We start from the raw sequence: 16376 nt of genomic DNA, 5'->3' as shown, positions 1-16376 counted from the left end.
TGGGATTGCCCTGACCCAGGTGCAGGACCTTGCACTTGGCCTTGTTGAACCTCATGAGGTTTGCACGGGCCCACCTCTCAAGCCTTCTTATGCCTTTTCCCCTCTTACTTAATTATTTTTTCCATCCAAATGAAATTGTAGATCTTCAGATGTTGTAAGAAACGTAGTTACAAGCATGATAAGAATTTTTAAAACATGACTTGGGAATTTAGCTTTACCTTCTAATATCTGGAATATTTACTGCTTGTTTAAGTAGTCAGTCTGTTACATCACACCAAGAGTAGGCTTTAGAAGCCTGAAACAGCTCTATTTAGCTGATGCTTATCTTCTGTAGAAACAACAAATGACCATCCTATTGGGAAGACTTCTTCACGATTATGGGGTGGGTAACTTTTTTTTTTTTTTTAAATCTGCCTTGGTCCTAACACATGACCAAATGTCCTGATCTTTGCTGTGGCAGAACTTCCACTGGCTTAAGTCGATGTTCATCATGAATAGGAATTATCTCTATATTTACAAAACCCTCAATGGTTTCAGCGCACCTTAATGTGTTTTGTCAGTAATTGCTCTCTGCATTTTTCACACATACAAAGTCTCAAACATCTGAAAGCACCAGTTCTAAGAAAACTTAGCAGTATGTATAGTTAAATATTTTTATAATGCAACTAAAACAAAAATCAACTTTGTTAAACTGAGTTAAAGTATTGAACAAAAAGAACAAAACACATGCTGCTTAGGTGTCCATCTCACCTGGTAACTGTTGTCTCATAACGTCAGTGTTTTACTGGAGATGTGAAAAACATCTGAAAGCACCAGTTCTAAGAAAACTTAGCAGTATGTATAGTTAAATATTTTTATAATGCAACTAAAACAAAAATCAACTTTGTTAAACTGAGTTAAAGTATTGAACAAAAAGAACAAAACACATGCTGCTTAGGTGTCCATCTCACCTGGTAACTGTTGTCTCATAACGTCAGTGTTTTACTGGAGGTGTGAAGATTTGTTTAACTGGTTCAGTCCTTTGTTAAATATTGAAATCCTTTTAAGGTCTTAAAATAGCATGTGAAGAGAGTAGTACACAGTAAACTGATTCTTAATAGGATTATTCTTTGCTGTATCATGGGTACTTCACACTGCCTTCGTATAGACTGTAAGGAAATCAAGTAAGAAAACAATTGGTGGTAATAATAATAGAGATAGGAAAAGATTTCTTTGTTGTTTCTTTCCTATAGGACATGATTTGTACCTTCTTGAGATAAACAAAAGAAATAGGCTTGCAATGTTAAATGAATAAGGAATAATTAAAAAAAATAAAAAGGCACCTTGTAAGCACCTATGCAAGTAGTTGGAGAGCCTTGGTATTTTAGAGAGGGAAAACAGATATTCTGATATTGTCGAGATATAACCCGTGAAAACAACTTTTTATTTTTTTTAAGTTAGAATATCATATAAAACCTTACTTGGAAAGGAAATGTTTTTAGCATGTGGATGTAGGCTCTGGATTAAACTCTCTTCTGTTTGCATATGTGGGGGTTTTTTGCTTGTTTTTATTGTGTTTGGTTGGCTTTTTTTTTTTTTTTTAAACCCTTTTGATTTGCTGGTGCATGACAGGAGATGTCTCCTTCTAACAACAATTCTGGGCTGGCTGGTGAAAATCCTGGCTCGGCACCGTTACGTAACGGCGGGGTGGGTTTGCGGAGGCTACAGTTCCAGCAGCTTCGTGCAGATTGCTTGTGGCAGAGACCTGTCTCTTCAGGGGGTTGCTGTTGGCTTTTTCTTTTGTCTTCTCATGTTTCAAATCCTCAAATATACTGAGAAGTGGGGTATTTCCATAGGCGAGGACTTCTTCTCACACTCATTTTGCTTTGCTTATTGAATTGTCTGAACTGTGCTTAAACTGATTTGAATCAAAAATAAAACATGCTTTTGAGAGAAGGGGAAAAAGGGTCAGGAGCCCCTAATGCTTATAAGGTCCTGGTCTTCTCCCACCTCTCTTATGTAGCTTGTGCACAATTGCATTTGACGCTTGGAGTGAAATTTTTGGATATGACACTGTCGTGCAATGAGCAGTGTGAAGAAGAAATTCAAGTCTGTGTGTAATGTTAAGTTTTCAGAAGTAAATTAACTCTTGGTAAAGTCGGCAAAATTGTGTTCTGTTGAGTTAAAGGGAAAGAAGATCCTATGTTTGAATCCAGAGGATGCAGTTACAGTTTGAGAAGTACTTTTTTGATTTACTCTTGTGCTCTCCTTAAGATGGTACGTATGTTATGATGCAAATTAGACAATTCACCTTTACTCTCTGGATTTTGTGAGCCTGTAGAGGAGCAACACTTTGAATGGACTGTTGACTGCAAATAAGATAACCTGTACATTCAGAGGTTTGCAGGATCAAGGCTCAGGACGAGATACTGTTGCAGCAAATGCTGACTTGATGTATTTACAAGTTGAAATTCCTTGCTTTTCTGTTAGAGGTATGATGCAGCCTTCACCTGGACAGAACTGTCTCTAAGTTCTTGTTCTCCTTCAGGACTGAGAAAGCTACTCCTTATCCACACTGATTTTTAGCTCCTGAGACTTGCCAGCAAGAGTATGGGCTTGGTTGTTCTTGTGAAGGTAGGAATACCTGTCCAGTAAAAACTGGACTGAGGATACTAGCTCATTCCTCATGGGTCACATAACAGCTGTCTGATGTCAACAGCTTTTGGTCACTACTGACATTAGCAAGATTTGAACCCCACTGACCTGGAGGGAAAAGCTGTGTATCGTGTTACTTGACCTCCTCAAAATATTCAGTGTTGCATTACTGCCTTCTAGAAATACTGCTCTAAAGCAGAGTAATCATAAATAAAAACCTTGAGAGTGAACTGGAGTAGTCGTACAAAGAAGTAAAGGCAGTATTTCTTGGAAATCTTGCTGTTAGCTAGGTACAATGATTGTTTTGATTCTTCTGGGCAGGTCAGATGGTTATGTGCTTTTGAGTGGTTTGTTTGTGGGGTTTTTTTTTGCCCTCCCCCTTTTTTTTTTCTTTGAAGGAAAGTGGAGTTTTAATGAAATCCTTCCATCTCAGCTGTTTAGATGGGCTGCTGCCATGGCTCGTGAACCTTGGTGTTGGCAATCTCCTTTCCTCTTGTGTGTTGTGTGCGGAGGTGTACACAGTTATATCAACAATTGACAACACCCAAAAAAACTATACACCGGTCTCTGCTGTCTCTGAATTTCAAACCATGTCATTGTTAATGGTCTTCTAATGTTCAGGCTGTCGGTTGTTGGTAATATAATATGAATGTCAGCTCATGATCAATATGTTAGCCATCAGCGTTAATTTCAGATTCATGAAAGGTAAAATTGCTGTCAGTGATGGGAATTAGCAATGAAGTTTAGAGTTTCCATTAGTCCAGGGAGACTTGTGTGTACTCGCCAAAGGCTTGTGCTCCAGGCTGGAATCCAGCATCGGTGTATTGCAGAAGCCTCCCTCTGTCTGTGAATCAAATGCAATTTTTCCAGCATAGGTGTATACTGCAAGGCTGGGCTGCCCTTCTGTGGTTTTTGAGTAATTGTGTGATGACCTGAATGTCAGTAGCATTGGTGAATTTCTTATGTATTTTGGTGTAAATTTGAGTGTTAGGAAATGTATGACAAGGACCAGTGTTACTTGGATAGTTATAGCTGTCTAACAACAGTAGATTAAATGGTTATGTGCCCCTCTTCTGAGGGTGCTGAAGATTCAGTATCTGCCTGATCCTCATGAAGGAAAGGAAGGAGTTGCTTTGTAGCTGTTCCTATTGGCATAGGAAAGCTGACTCTATTTTTCTTTTAATTAATTTATCCTTGTAGTACTTAGGAATGTATTCGCTTGCTCTGGGGAAGCCTGCATCTGGGTTTAAGGAGTGTTATTTACTAGAGAATCCAGCTTCAGCTATGTCAGAAAGGTGGCACTGGTACAGCTGGGGATTATCTGCTCTCCTCCATCCACTTTCACCTTCATTTGAAGGGATGGGTGTTCCTCCACCTCAGCTTTGGTAGCTCTGTAATCACAGATCCCTTGGTACCTTCACAAAACAAGCCATATGAGATGCAGCTGAGAGCAGAAAACAACTGAATATGCTTGCATAGGCTTTGTGGTTACTTAAGAAAATAACTAATTTTCTTTCCATATGCTTGCATAGGCTTTGTGGTTACTTAGGAAAGAAAATTAGTTATTTTCTTATATGTAACCGCTTTGTTCTTATCTCGTGGTCAAAACTAAGTTGATACTTGTAAGACCAGTGGATTCTGTCAGCTGGATGCTGCTTGGGTATCGCAGTCTTTGTGTGTTTCTTACACTGCACAAACCCGTATGTATGTGTGATCGGTGTATAACACTTGTAAAGGATTGTGAATGTAGTAACGAGGAACTGAAACAAAACCAAAGTACAGTGCTTGACAGTTATGCTTGTGTAATAAAGCTGGTGATTTATTTTGATTTGTGGACTCACTGAGCCTCTTAGTCATTAAGATCATTTTGTAAATAAGGCCTTTAGCGAAACAAGTCTTTTGCTGTATAGGCAGAGGGAAAAAATCGTGCTCACGCTGAAGGGCGCCTTTCTGATGTAGTTATTGCTGCACTGCATAGGTGGGAGGCTTTTCTCACGCTCTGTGTTATGGAGATGGCTTGCTGAGTGTGCCGAGTCTCAAGACGGATGTAAGGTGAGGACAAAATTGCCTTATTTATGTGTTAAAAAACTTTTGTATGCTTCTGAATTCCACATTGGCTAAAGCTGTCTTCTGTTACCTGCTCTTTTTGGCTGAGCCTAGCAAGAGAGCTGGTGCTTTTGATACCCCCGGTGGTGGTGAGAAACTTGAAAGAGTAGTTCATGCTGGATGTTATCAGCATTTAACTTAGTTGGAAAATATGAGCCAGTTGAGGTCATTTTCCATAGGGGATGTTGTAGAGAACAGTTGTTTCCTCTCTGCTATCCATTCCCAAATTGAATGGTATCTACTTCCATTGCATGCATCCCACTTAGAGATGATAGGTGTTGAATGGTTATGCTTGCTTTTCTGTGCAGGTCATGACAGGAAGATCAAATGCAAAATATATTCACCTTTGATTACATAACTTGATATTTTAAATTATTTTTTTGTAGTTCCATGACTTCCAGAACTCTCACATTCCTTCCCATCTGGTATTTCTAAAGGGATTTTCTGTCAAAAGTCATTTTGGGTAATGTCAATAAATAGGTACCTGTAGCTTGGATAGTCCAAACTCATCATCATCTTTTTTTTTTTTTTTAGTTTCTTCTATTTTACTGAATGGCTCCTACTTAAAGTACAAAAGCAGAACTATAACTTAAATTTGGTACTCCATTTAAATATGAATATTAATTAGTCCAAGGCTTCCCAGTAATGTTGAAGCAGCATGTTATGGGGGATAGTTCCCTCTTTATAGCTTTAAAGAATATGGAGAAAAGTACTTCCTTAAGAGTATTTTAAGATACAAAGATACTGCTTAACACTTTTCTCAAGCGTGCCATAAAAGAAGCCACAAGTTTCTGAAGTAAAAGCCACTTCAAATCATCTTCATGAAAAGGTGCCTTCTTATATTCTTTTGTATGTGGTTTCACGAGTCAAATGCAAGTTACAATTGCATAATGTTTCTTCAGCTGAACACTTAAATAATTTCCTGCTCTGATAATCAGTCATTTACCTTGACTTTCCCCCATAAAAGATCATTTTATGGCTACTCAATCAATAATGGTGGAAAGTATCATCCCAGTTCTGAAAAATATTACAGTGTATGTGCAGCTTGGTTCACGTAAGTGCATGGCTTATTGAGCAATCTGCCACTCAGATTGTAGATTCAGGTGTATTATTGCTGGAGGTTGTACCCCAGGTACCTTCTTGTGGTTTTTCTTTAATTATTGAATGGAGGAAGAGATGGAAGATCGTATGTGGAGGAACAGGGAGACAATAAGTGCTATGATGGTAAATTTTACTTTTAAAGATAAAAATCTGAACTACTTATTCCTACCCTACTTACTCCTCCACCAGAAAGCTGCTACTGTTGATATAACACCTCCAGAGTAGTACCTCCTTGACAGTCATTTACGTGCATTTTAAACTGACTATGATATCTATTTTTATAAGCGAGGTTAGGCATGTTAACGTTGATATGGCAACACTGCGGTATGAGGAGAACATAACTGTCTTATTTAAGAATGAATTATGATGCCAGCACAATCTCCAACTAATTTCCAACTAATACCATTTATGTTTGGAGCTGGAGAGGCGAAGGAGCAGAGTGGTAAGGCATGAGAGGTCAAAAATGGTGGTTTTAGTTAGAAATGAATTCCTGGGTGTCTGGGGGTTGCATGTGCTTAAGGCGTGGATGGCAATCTTTCCTTTTAGGGTGTGTTTCATGAAGTTTTTGAAAACATTTAGTTTGAGCATTATCTACCACTTAAACCTCTTTCTACTTAGAGATAAAGCTGTGCCGTACTGAACTTCTGTTGCAGCTTCCTTTTGTTTTCAGTGATTTTTTTTTTTTTTTAATATTTTCTCCCTCTTGTGTTTCAATATACCCTTTCTTTTCCTGTCTATTCCCTTCCTGCATTTCTGCAAACTCTTCTCTCCTTGTTGCTCTCATACTTATTGCTAAGTATGTCGAGCAGCCTAAGTGCTGCCTGGTAGCTGTGATTTGGGTGCATGTACCTAATGCAAGGGGTTCACTGAACACTGAGTCTTTCCTTTGGTGCATCTATAGGCATCTGTAGGTGCCTGGGGAAGCATGTAAGAATAGGGGAAGTATATTCTGCCTCTTCCTCAGACTTCTGTTGTAATTCTGCAGCCAGATGCTGACTCCGTAGCTTTCTTTTCAGTGAATAGCTCCACTATCAGTGTGCTGCTCCAGCTCTACCCCACTTGTCACAGGAGGATGTCTCTATTTTGCAGTTCAGCTGCTGCTTGCAGGTTGCTTAGCAGTAACGTTGAAAACTCACAGCGTGACTGTTAGTTTTAACTCATGTAGCTTGCAAAAAGCTCTGAGGGCTAGCATAGATGGTGGTGGTTTTGGTTAACTTTAGAAGAGAGGTGGTAGAAGCACTCATGCTTTGGTGTCTTTGCAACCAGACACAAGTTAATTAGCAACGGAAGGGAAGATTTGGTGAAGCTGGTAATACGTGCTTGAAAAAAACCTGAGGTTCACCACAGATGAGTGAACTTCAAACCCCCCACCTTAAACTCTAAGCATAAAAGGTGCAGAACCTAGTCTGCATAGAGATTGTACAAAATCTTTGAGGTAAAGAAAGGCAAAACTATGCTAAAATATGGTTGCGTTAAATCTTCCGATAGTAATAGCTATGTTTCTATCTTTCAGATAGGCATATATGGCTTAATAAAATAATTTAAGTCTGATGCATTACAGGGCTTTTAAAATTGAGAAGTGCAGTAATGGGATTAAACATATACTGATGGAGACAGGTATCAGTATAACAATGCCGGTATTTTACACCATATTCTTTTTCTCTTTTAGAGGCATGCAGCTTAGGCATTTTATTGCATCAGATTCATGTTGGCCAAAATGCTTTCCTTGAGTCATCCTGACTGTTGCACAAAGCAGAGCTGATGGAGTGGAGTGAAAAAGTATAACTAACCTGCTAGGGAGCAAATTCTGCTATAATGTTGGCTCTGATACTTGCTAATTATACAAAAAATTCAAGCCTGCACAGTGTTGCCACAAGAAAGGAAGTGCACTTCGAAATTCTGATTGGAATGGTGAAAATAACATGTGTTAATAATGGGTTACACAGATGTGATGCTGCAGACAGTCTTTAACACTCACTCTGGGCATTGTTCAATAGGCTTAATTAACAGAATCCAAACTACAGGTTTTTGGCCTAATTTAGTGTGTGATTAGATTTTAATTTTTAATTTAAGCTTTTGTGAGTGTCTTTGAAGGTAGGTTGTCTTTTTTTTTTTTTTTAACTTGCTGATAGTGACAGTTTAGTAATTGTGTGGCCGGATAAAGCAAAGTTCCTGAGTTGTTCATGTTTTGAAGTAACCATCATTTGGAAAGAAATCCCTTGCGGTCTAGATAGATAGCCCAAAATGAGAAAAAGAGGCTCAGCTTCTAACATGTTTTCCATTGCTGTGTTTGGTTATAAGTACATGTTTAACAATTATTGCTCTCTTTCTTTGGATAGGGATGCTTCGTTTTTATCATTCTTTTGCTGTGGCTGTATTTGTTACTTGTTATTGAGTCCCAGACTGGTTCCTATGAAGATGGGTGTATGCTGTGTATGATTAGATGGTAGTCTTTCTGAAGTGTTTGGAATTCCTCTGGAGGTGTTTTTCTGTCCTGAAGTGGAGAAACTGGTAAAATGAATGGTAGCTTTCTTAATAAATTAGTGATTTCTTTGGTAACTGGGGAAAAAAAAGCCGTGCGGGAGCTTGTGACTTCTTTCTGGTCTATAGTTCTATATGGGTGATTTTGGAGGGGAAGACACAGGGCTAGAGAGGAACATGTACTCTTGTATTTTCTCTAGAAATGACATGAAATTACTTGAAATAGTATGTTCCAGGTTCTGTGGAGATTTTCTGTGGGAAGACATGCTAGCTTTTTCTCCATCTGTCAAGGAGTAATGCTCCAGTAGAGACAGTTGTATCTGAAAATTCTTTCTGCATCTATATATGTGGGTTTTTTCTACTTTAACCTTTTCTTTGCATTCGTATATTTGAATCCTTATGAAAAATCTGATTTGGTTCACATATAGTAAGTTAACAAAACAATTACAAGCTTCTAGATGGGGAAGCCCACCCTGTTGTTGGCTCCAGAGAAAAGATGTTTCTCATCTTTTTTTGATGATGTTTTTGTCATCCACTTTGGACTTGAGATAGTTTTACTCAGCACACCTCTTTTCAACAACAAGTTTGGGATTTCTTGGCTGAATTCTGCTTTTATTACTGGAAAAGACAATTTTAGTAATTTAATACCTTTTATTTACCATCATTTTTCAATCAGTTTAACATAATTGATAATTTGAATGCAGAACCATTCATACAAAATCCCTTCCTATCCCACCCAAACACAAGAAAAAAACCCATGAACAGTAATTAAAAAAAAAAAAATCAAACAGAATTTAAATAATTTTTTAGTCTTTTTTCCATGATGCATGCCAAGTTTCGGTTTGATGTAGATTACAATGGTCATACTGTGTTACAATCTTTGAAAAAGTGCAACTGGTCATTAGCTGCAATGACACGAACAGCTGTAGTATTTTATGATAACAGCTGGGAACAATCTAGTTCTCTTCAGTAACTTTCTTTTATTGTTCCTTTCATGCCATTTTTAAAATGAGAAAGCGAGATTATTGTATTTGTTCTCTATTTTACACTAGGGATTTCTTCATAGACAGTGGTGGTAATTAGGTATCAAAATACGGCGTTGCTGTTTGTGACTTGGAACATTTCCCTCTGCAGGACCTGTTGTGTAACCCGCTGAAATCTGCGGGAGTTGGAGTCTTCATTAACTTGAGTAAACTGTGAAGCAAGTCGTCATCCTAGGACTTATAATTTTGGCCTTCCTTTGCAGTGCATGATTTCTCTTTGGTTTAAACTGCTTTGTTATATCTGATCTTACGCAGCTTAGGACAGGGCAGCATTAGCTCTTATTTTAACACTGAGCAAAGTGCGCTTCTACTTTGCAATGCGCTCATTTAGCGAGTGAAAAGGGACTTGTCTGTTTGTAGGTGGCTTGCTTCCCAAGAATGAGTTTGCTGTTCTGTTGCTGTGTCTTCAGAAGTGTAGTCTAAAATGTTTTCCGTGTATGTATGTATGGTTGTTTTTTATCATTGGAAAAACAAGTAGGAGCCTTTCTCATGTATAAATTTTTTTCTGTGTCCCCTTACAAATGAGTTTTCTTCAGTAATGAACACATCTGGGTTGCCTTAAATAAAATCTGTTTAACTTATTTTTCTGGTGTAATAGAGTAAGTCTTAACATTAAAATCACACTGGTAGCACTAAAGATGTACATCCCAGATCTGCATAGGAGCATTATTTTCTTCCCTGAGAGACATGCTGTTCCGTGTCTCACAAGTGGTTGTGTCTGTGGTTACTAGAGCAGAGCCTAATGGTGTAACAAGGTATATTGGGCTGTACAGCTGGGGAATTTGGGAAGAAGAAATGAAGAGCACAGTGGGCAAAGGTATGTGTTTTCAGTGCAGTAAAGTGTTACTTAGGGAATTCTATCTAGTTTAGAAATCAAAAGCAGAGAGCTGTTTTAGGAGTGCTTTGCCTAATGAGCTGTATTGGCTCAGGTGAATATCTTAGAGGTGTCTGTGCAGCAGGGTGGGAAGCCACGCGGTAGCTACAAGGGAGCTTGACTCTATCAACAAGCAGAGAACTGGCAAAGGCAGTTGGTGAAATTTTTAGTTACTCACGTACTCTGTGTATAACCCTAAGTTTGGTTTAGATTATCAGTGGGTGATCTTTCTGCATCTTTTTTTAAGAAAAGTTTCCTGAAATAGTGCTTATAGTTTCTGTTAACTGTAACGACTTTTAACTTGTTTGTCCTTACGTTATCAGTAATAAGGAGGGGAAAATGACTTTAAGATGCTATCTTTTGAGCATACTGAGATGAGGTTACTTTTGGTAGAAGGAGGAAAGGAGGAGTGAACTCAAAAAAACTGTATTTGTGCTACAAAAGGGGATGAACCTGCATTCATTTCAGTTGAGAGATTAGTTTTAGCTTCTGGGCTGTTGACTACCTTCACAGGTATGGGGTTTTTGTCTTTATCATTTAACCACCTGCTCGCCACTCCACTGGAGAAATAGTGTATCCTTAATTTTTATGAATGATGTGTCAAAGAGCCTTTTTCAATCACTCACAACTAAAAAGTATGAGCTCTGACAACTTCACAGAAGCACAGAGTGGTTGAGGCTGGAAGGGACCTCTGGAGGTCATCTGGTCCAGCCCCAGCTCTCTCAGCCTTTCCTCATAAAGAGATGCCTCAGTCCCTTAAATCATCTTAGTGGCCCTTTGCTGGAGACGCTGCAGTTGCTCCAGATCTCACAGTTTCTGTGTGAAATCTAAATGTAAATAAAAGTTAATTTATACATACAAAGAACTTGCACATTAGGGAGTAGCACACCCTTATCCTTTTTAACAAGGTACTACTGCTTCCCTGGAGCTCTGAATCTCAGGTGACACCTACCTCACATGTAAATACTATCTGTTTACCACACAGATGATGAGGGATACCAGTGTCATTGACAAAAGTCTTAAATGCGTGTGAATTTTTTGTACAGTATTAACCTCACATCTTGTATCCTATTGTCACAGACAATATTTCACTGTAGGATATTGTTTGTATAACCTAGGCTAATCTTAGAAGTACTGCCAGTCAGAAAGTTACTTTGCAGATATCTTTTTGATTATAATCCAGTTGCTATGGCTTCTGAATGTGTGTTAGACTCTTCCCCTCTCCCCCCCATGCCATTTATGGGAGTTGAAGGAGACAGAGGTTTTTGTAGGTCATCTTGCAGAATTTGCTAACAGTCTCCTGGGCTGCATTAGGAGGAGTGTTGCCAGCAGGTCAAGGGAGGTGATCCTTCCCTTCTCCTCAGCACTGGTGAGGCCGTACCTGGAGTGCTGGGTCCAGTTCTGGGCTCCCCAGTACAAGAGGGAAATGGACATACTGGAGACAGTCCAGCGCAGGACCACAAAGATGACTATGGGACTGGAGCGTCTTTCATATGAGGAGAGGCTGAGAGAGCTGGGGCAATTCAGCCGGGAGAAGGCAAGGCTCAGGAGGATCTCATCCATGTATATAAATACCTGGTGGGAGGAAATGAAGAAGGGGGAGCCAGGCTCTTCTCAGTAGTGCCCAGTGACAGGGCAAGAGGGTAATGGGCACAAATTGACAGCTCTCACAGTAAGTTAATTTTCTGGTTTTCAAACACTGGCAGAGGTTGCCCAGGGAGGTTGTGGAGTCTTCATCCTTGGAGAAGTTCAGAAGCTGTCTGGATGTGGCCCTGGGCAGCTGGCTGTAGGTGGCCCTGCTTGAGCAGGGGCGTTGGACCAGATGATCTCCAGAGGTCCCCTTCTAACCTCAACCATTCTGTGATCATTTTTAACTGAACTCTTTTAAATGGATAGTTAAAATGCTGTTTATCAGTTCACAGACCTTTTGACTAAACATGAAATATAGGAATCTCCCTTTAAAAATGAAAGGTTATGTCTGCTAATGAGGTATTCTACAGGAACAATGCTTTGTGTGATTATGAGGATCTACCATACAAATACTTATTTTGAAATAGCAGCAAGATACGTTGCATTGGGAAATTATATATTTTTTTTAATTGACACATCCATATGTAGCTGGTAGTGTTGCTGGCAAAACATTTGCACAGATCACTCGTGACAAGTTTCAGAATCTCCTGAGCATGTATAGCTCTGGAGCTTAGTGTACCTTGAAAGCAGGGACAGATAGTATGCCCACTGTACTTTGCTTTGGGCAACTGTAAGAAAAATGGAAAAAAGCTTTTATATAAATCTTTCATAGTTATTACCAACATTTCTGACATGACCATCAGAAAGGTCCATTTTCTAATTACTGGAAGGAGGTGGTTATCTTTTACTAGTCCTTGGTTCATCTGATTTTTCCATAGTGGCATGACGATTAAAACTGAGGGTGATGGCAATTGTCTTTCAGTTCTAATACTCTCTGGCATATCTTTTTCTTTGCTGCTTTCTCATGCTTTTTTATTTCCCTCTGAAGATGCACATTGCCCTGTAAAGCTGACTAGGAAATACCTGAATATTGCATGTGTAAAAGTAAAATGAAACCTGTGATAAGGGAATCTCTTGATGTGGGTGACAGGGAATAAAAATAAGCATTTGGAAGAGTTTGAGTGTGACAAAAGTATGCTGTCTGCTTCAGAAAAGTCAGTAGAGCTACCACACTAGAAGTTTTGAGCAAGTTCTCTAGGTGGGATCAGCTTCACGGATAATTAATCTGGATAATGGAGGTAATTTTTTTTGGTAGTGAAAATGCAGCTTCCAGGGTTACTCAGTTGACTAGATACATTTGAGGACGGACAGATACTGTAATTTAAAGTGTGAATTGCCTCGGTGCTTATATAGATCATACTGTATAATAAAAACCTGGGGCAACATACATCCCTATGAAAGAAGTTTAAATGCATTTACTGTCTTTCCAACATACTGAACAACAACTGGGAAGAGGACTTGCTAGTGCAGCTAATAAATGTTTGGCCTAATTATTTGTAATTAGAAAAGTGTTTGTCAAAAGATCTCTTGTTCTGGAGAACTTCTGGTTGCGAAAAGGCAAGTAGAGTGTTGAAGAGTTGCCTTAAAGATACTTAAAAAAAGGAAAGAAAAAGACAGGCTGAACATAGGTATCATGATGCGGAAGGATGTTCCTAACTAAACACACCAAAGGAGCTGTGAAGAGGTGCTTTGAATAGATGGAAATGAAGAGCAAACGAGAAAGCCCAACAACCTGCAGGCCCTGTTATTAATAGCATATGTTCACCTACCTGAAGCATGAATGGCTATTCCAGAAATATCTCTTCCAGCTGTGCTGCAGGGCGTTTCTTCCTAAGCGGCTCTGACAGTTACGTCATCGTCTCCTGCTCAGGTACAGGCCATGCAAAGAGAAAGCTTTTTAGCACGGTGGGGACCTGTCATAGTCGCAAATAGGTTACCAGAGGAAATTGTTTCTATGGATTATATTCATGAAAAACTTCTTGAGAGTCACCATGGAGGAAAAGTTATTGTATAGCTATTAAAATATATCTTTATTTATGAGGGAAGATATATGATGCTGGGATTTGTCGTTGAGAATCCGGTGTATCCTGATGCTCTGATATATTGGGCAAGATTGAAAGCTGACCAGTTTGTGCCATGTTTTATCTGAACCAATGATGCAAGCTGCTTCTAATAAATAATTTTATCAGCAAATATTAACAAATTACCATGGTTTTGTAAGGCTTCTAAAACTTTTGCCTGAAGTTTTAATATAACAAAACTGGCAAAACTAAACCCTGGTTCTATCATGATTCCCAGAAAATAAAGGGCTGTGTGAGGGCAGTGGATTCTTCCCGTGCCTTGATACAGGGCCAGAATTTTAATGGCCTCCCTAAAGGTTTAGCAGAAACACTTTTGGCTTCAAAAATGCAGGTTTTATCTTTGTTCAAAGATAACTGGTGGCAGTAATAATACTTTTCCTAATGTGCAGAGCAGGTGAGTGAACTTGAAGAGTCAGTGAGATCAGGTGGCCTGTCTAGGCAGAGGATACTACAAAATCCTTTCACAACTGTATTTTAACTGCAGAGTAAATTACCTTTGCCTGAGTTTATATTAATCTAGTACCATGGATTATTTTGGTGAAAACCATTCCTTTCAAAGTGTTCTCCTTCCCTCTCAAGCATCAGTCTTTTAGAAAAGCTACCTTTTTTAAAATCATAACAGAGCATTTCTAAACAGTAGTCTATAAACATGGGAATAATACGTGGCAACCATTTCATTGCTGGAGTCCTTGTTGGAAGCAATGCTTTTTTCTTTTTTTTTTTCCCCTTCACCTTCTGGACATGCAAAATCCATATTTCTTGAGGAGTATCTGCCAGGCTTTGTCAGATTTATTTTAAGTGAGGTGAGTCCTCTGAAAGTTTCAGGGTAGTAGGGACCTAGAGAGGAGCAGGCTGGGTTAGCTCTGAAACTTTCCATGCTGTAGGAGGCTGAGAAAGTAACAGGCTGCCTTTATTGCTGGTGTGATACACAACAGCAATCAGAAAGGATGCTGCTTGGAGCTAGGGAAAAACACAAGTGGAGTTCGAATTACCTTTCCTTTTCTGCATCAGCATCTGTATGAAGCTTATCCTTATGCCTTCTGTCTGCTTTGCCGCCATACTACTAACAATGTGAATATTTTCTACAAACCTAGGAGGCCCTGCTTTTGCATTTTTGAGTTAAAGGAGAAAGTGACTCTTGTACTAGCTTGCACTGGAACACTCTACTTGGGAATTGTGCTATTTAGCATAAACTTTACATTTAAGTAATTCAAAGGAGAAATCTTCTCATTTGGTATTAACCTTCACTAGCGAGGAGTGCCAAGTATGATAAATGGGCCAAAGAGGATAGTTATTTATTTATTCATGTTTGTGTATCTGCTGCACTGTAGAAGTCTTCATCGAGGGGCTGTTTTCTCTTGAAAGAAACCACCAGAAGAAAACAGGTCTGTATAGGTGATGTGTTTGTACGTGGCAGGACTGTAGTATCCTACAAACCTCTTACTGAGATCAACAGGTGCTTGGAACCTTTATTTCGGAACTGAAAATAGAAAAAGTTTGGATGTTTGCTATTGAACGGTAAATACCGGGCATGCTACTAGTTTGTTTCTGAGAGAACAGCATCCCCAGTCTTTGTATTTGTACCTGTTTCTGGTTCACTGGCGTTGCAGCAGAAGAGGCAGCATTTGAACCAGAAACAGTGTATAAGGGAAAGGTAAGTGTTAAAAGCTTTCTACTTGAAACCCCACCAATTCCCTTTTCAGCCTTTAACTTCCTGTTTAGATGGGGAAATAACTGTGGGTAGTTGTGTGGCCAGGTAGGTCTTGCAGAGGCAGTAGCGTTAATATTTTGTGCTATGTACTGGCTAGATTTTGAAGCTTTAGAAAACTTTTTGCCTTTTTTCATTTCAGAAGTGTCTGAGGTCCCAGGTTGCTAAATCTTACTGAAAATGAATAAATTTGTTCCTGAGTTAACCCAAATGAATGCCTTTCGATTCTTTTTTAAAAACAAACAAAAGTCAACAAACACCTTAGAAAATTGTATGCGTCTGTACATGACTTTTTTTTTTCTTTTCTACTTTATATGCAAATTTGGACTCTTCATGCAAAAGAGGACATTTCCTGCTTTGGTGACCTAGCTGCTGTAAAATCTGTGTTAATATGGCCTGTCTAATGTCATACCCTTCTTCTATACCAAGAAAATTCTGATGACTGGAATGCATGTCATCAACTTCTGTAATCGGGGTACTTGAAATATTTACAATACTGTGATTACTGTAAAACTTCTTATATACACACACACACTGTAGCTGCCTTACATATGTTTGCCTTTCAAGTTTACGTCCTGGCTTGTCCCCTATTCTTGTTTTTTGCTTTTTAACCTAAGGTGTTTGGCAGAAATGAATGAATACAAACTTCTTTATCTCCCATCTGGGATTTGCCATGCAGACACTTATAAAATATCCTAGTGAACTGAGCCGGAGGAAGGAGCAATTGTGCAAAGTTTGAAGCTTTTCATAGGCCAAAACCAAACCCTCAAGTGTCTACTGAAGCTGCCAAATTCTGTATCAGGGGGTTGTCTGTCGAG

The sequence above is a fragment of the Aptenodytes forsteri genome, unplaced genomic scaffold (assembly GCF_000699145.1).
Source record: "Aptenodytes forsteri isolate BGI_AS27 unplaced genomic scaffold, ASM69914v1 Scaffold93, whole genome shotgun sequence".
Taxonomy (NCBI): Eukaryota; Metazoa; Chordata; class Aves; order Sphenisciformes; family Spheniscidae; genus Aptenodytes; species Aptenodytes forsteri.
This window is presented reverse-complemented; position numbering follows the sequence as displayed.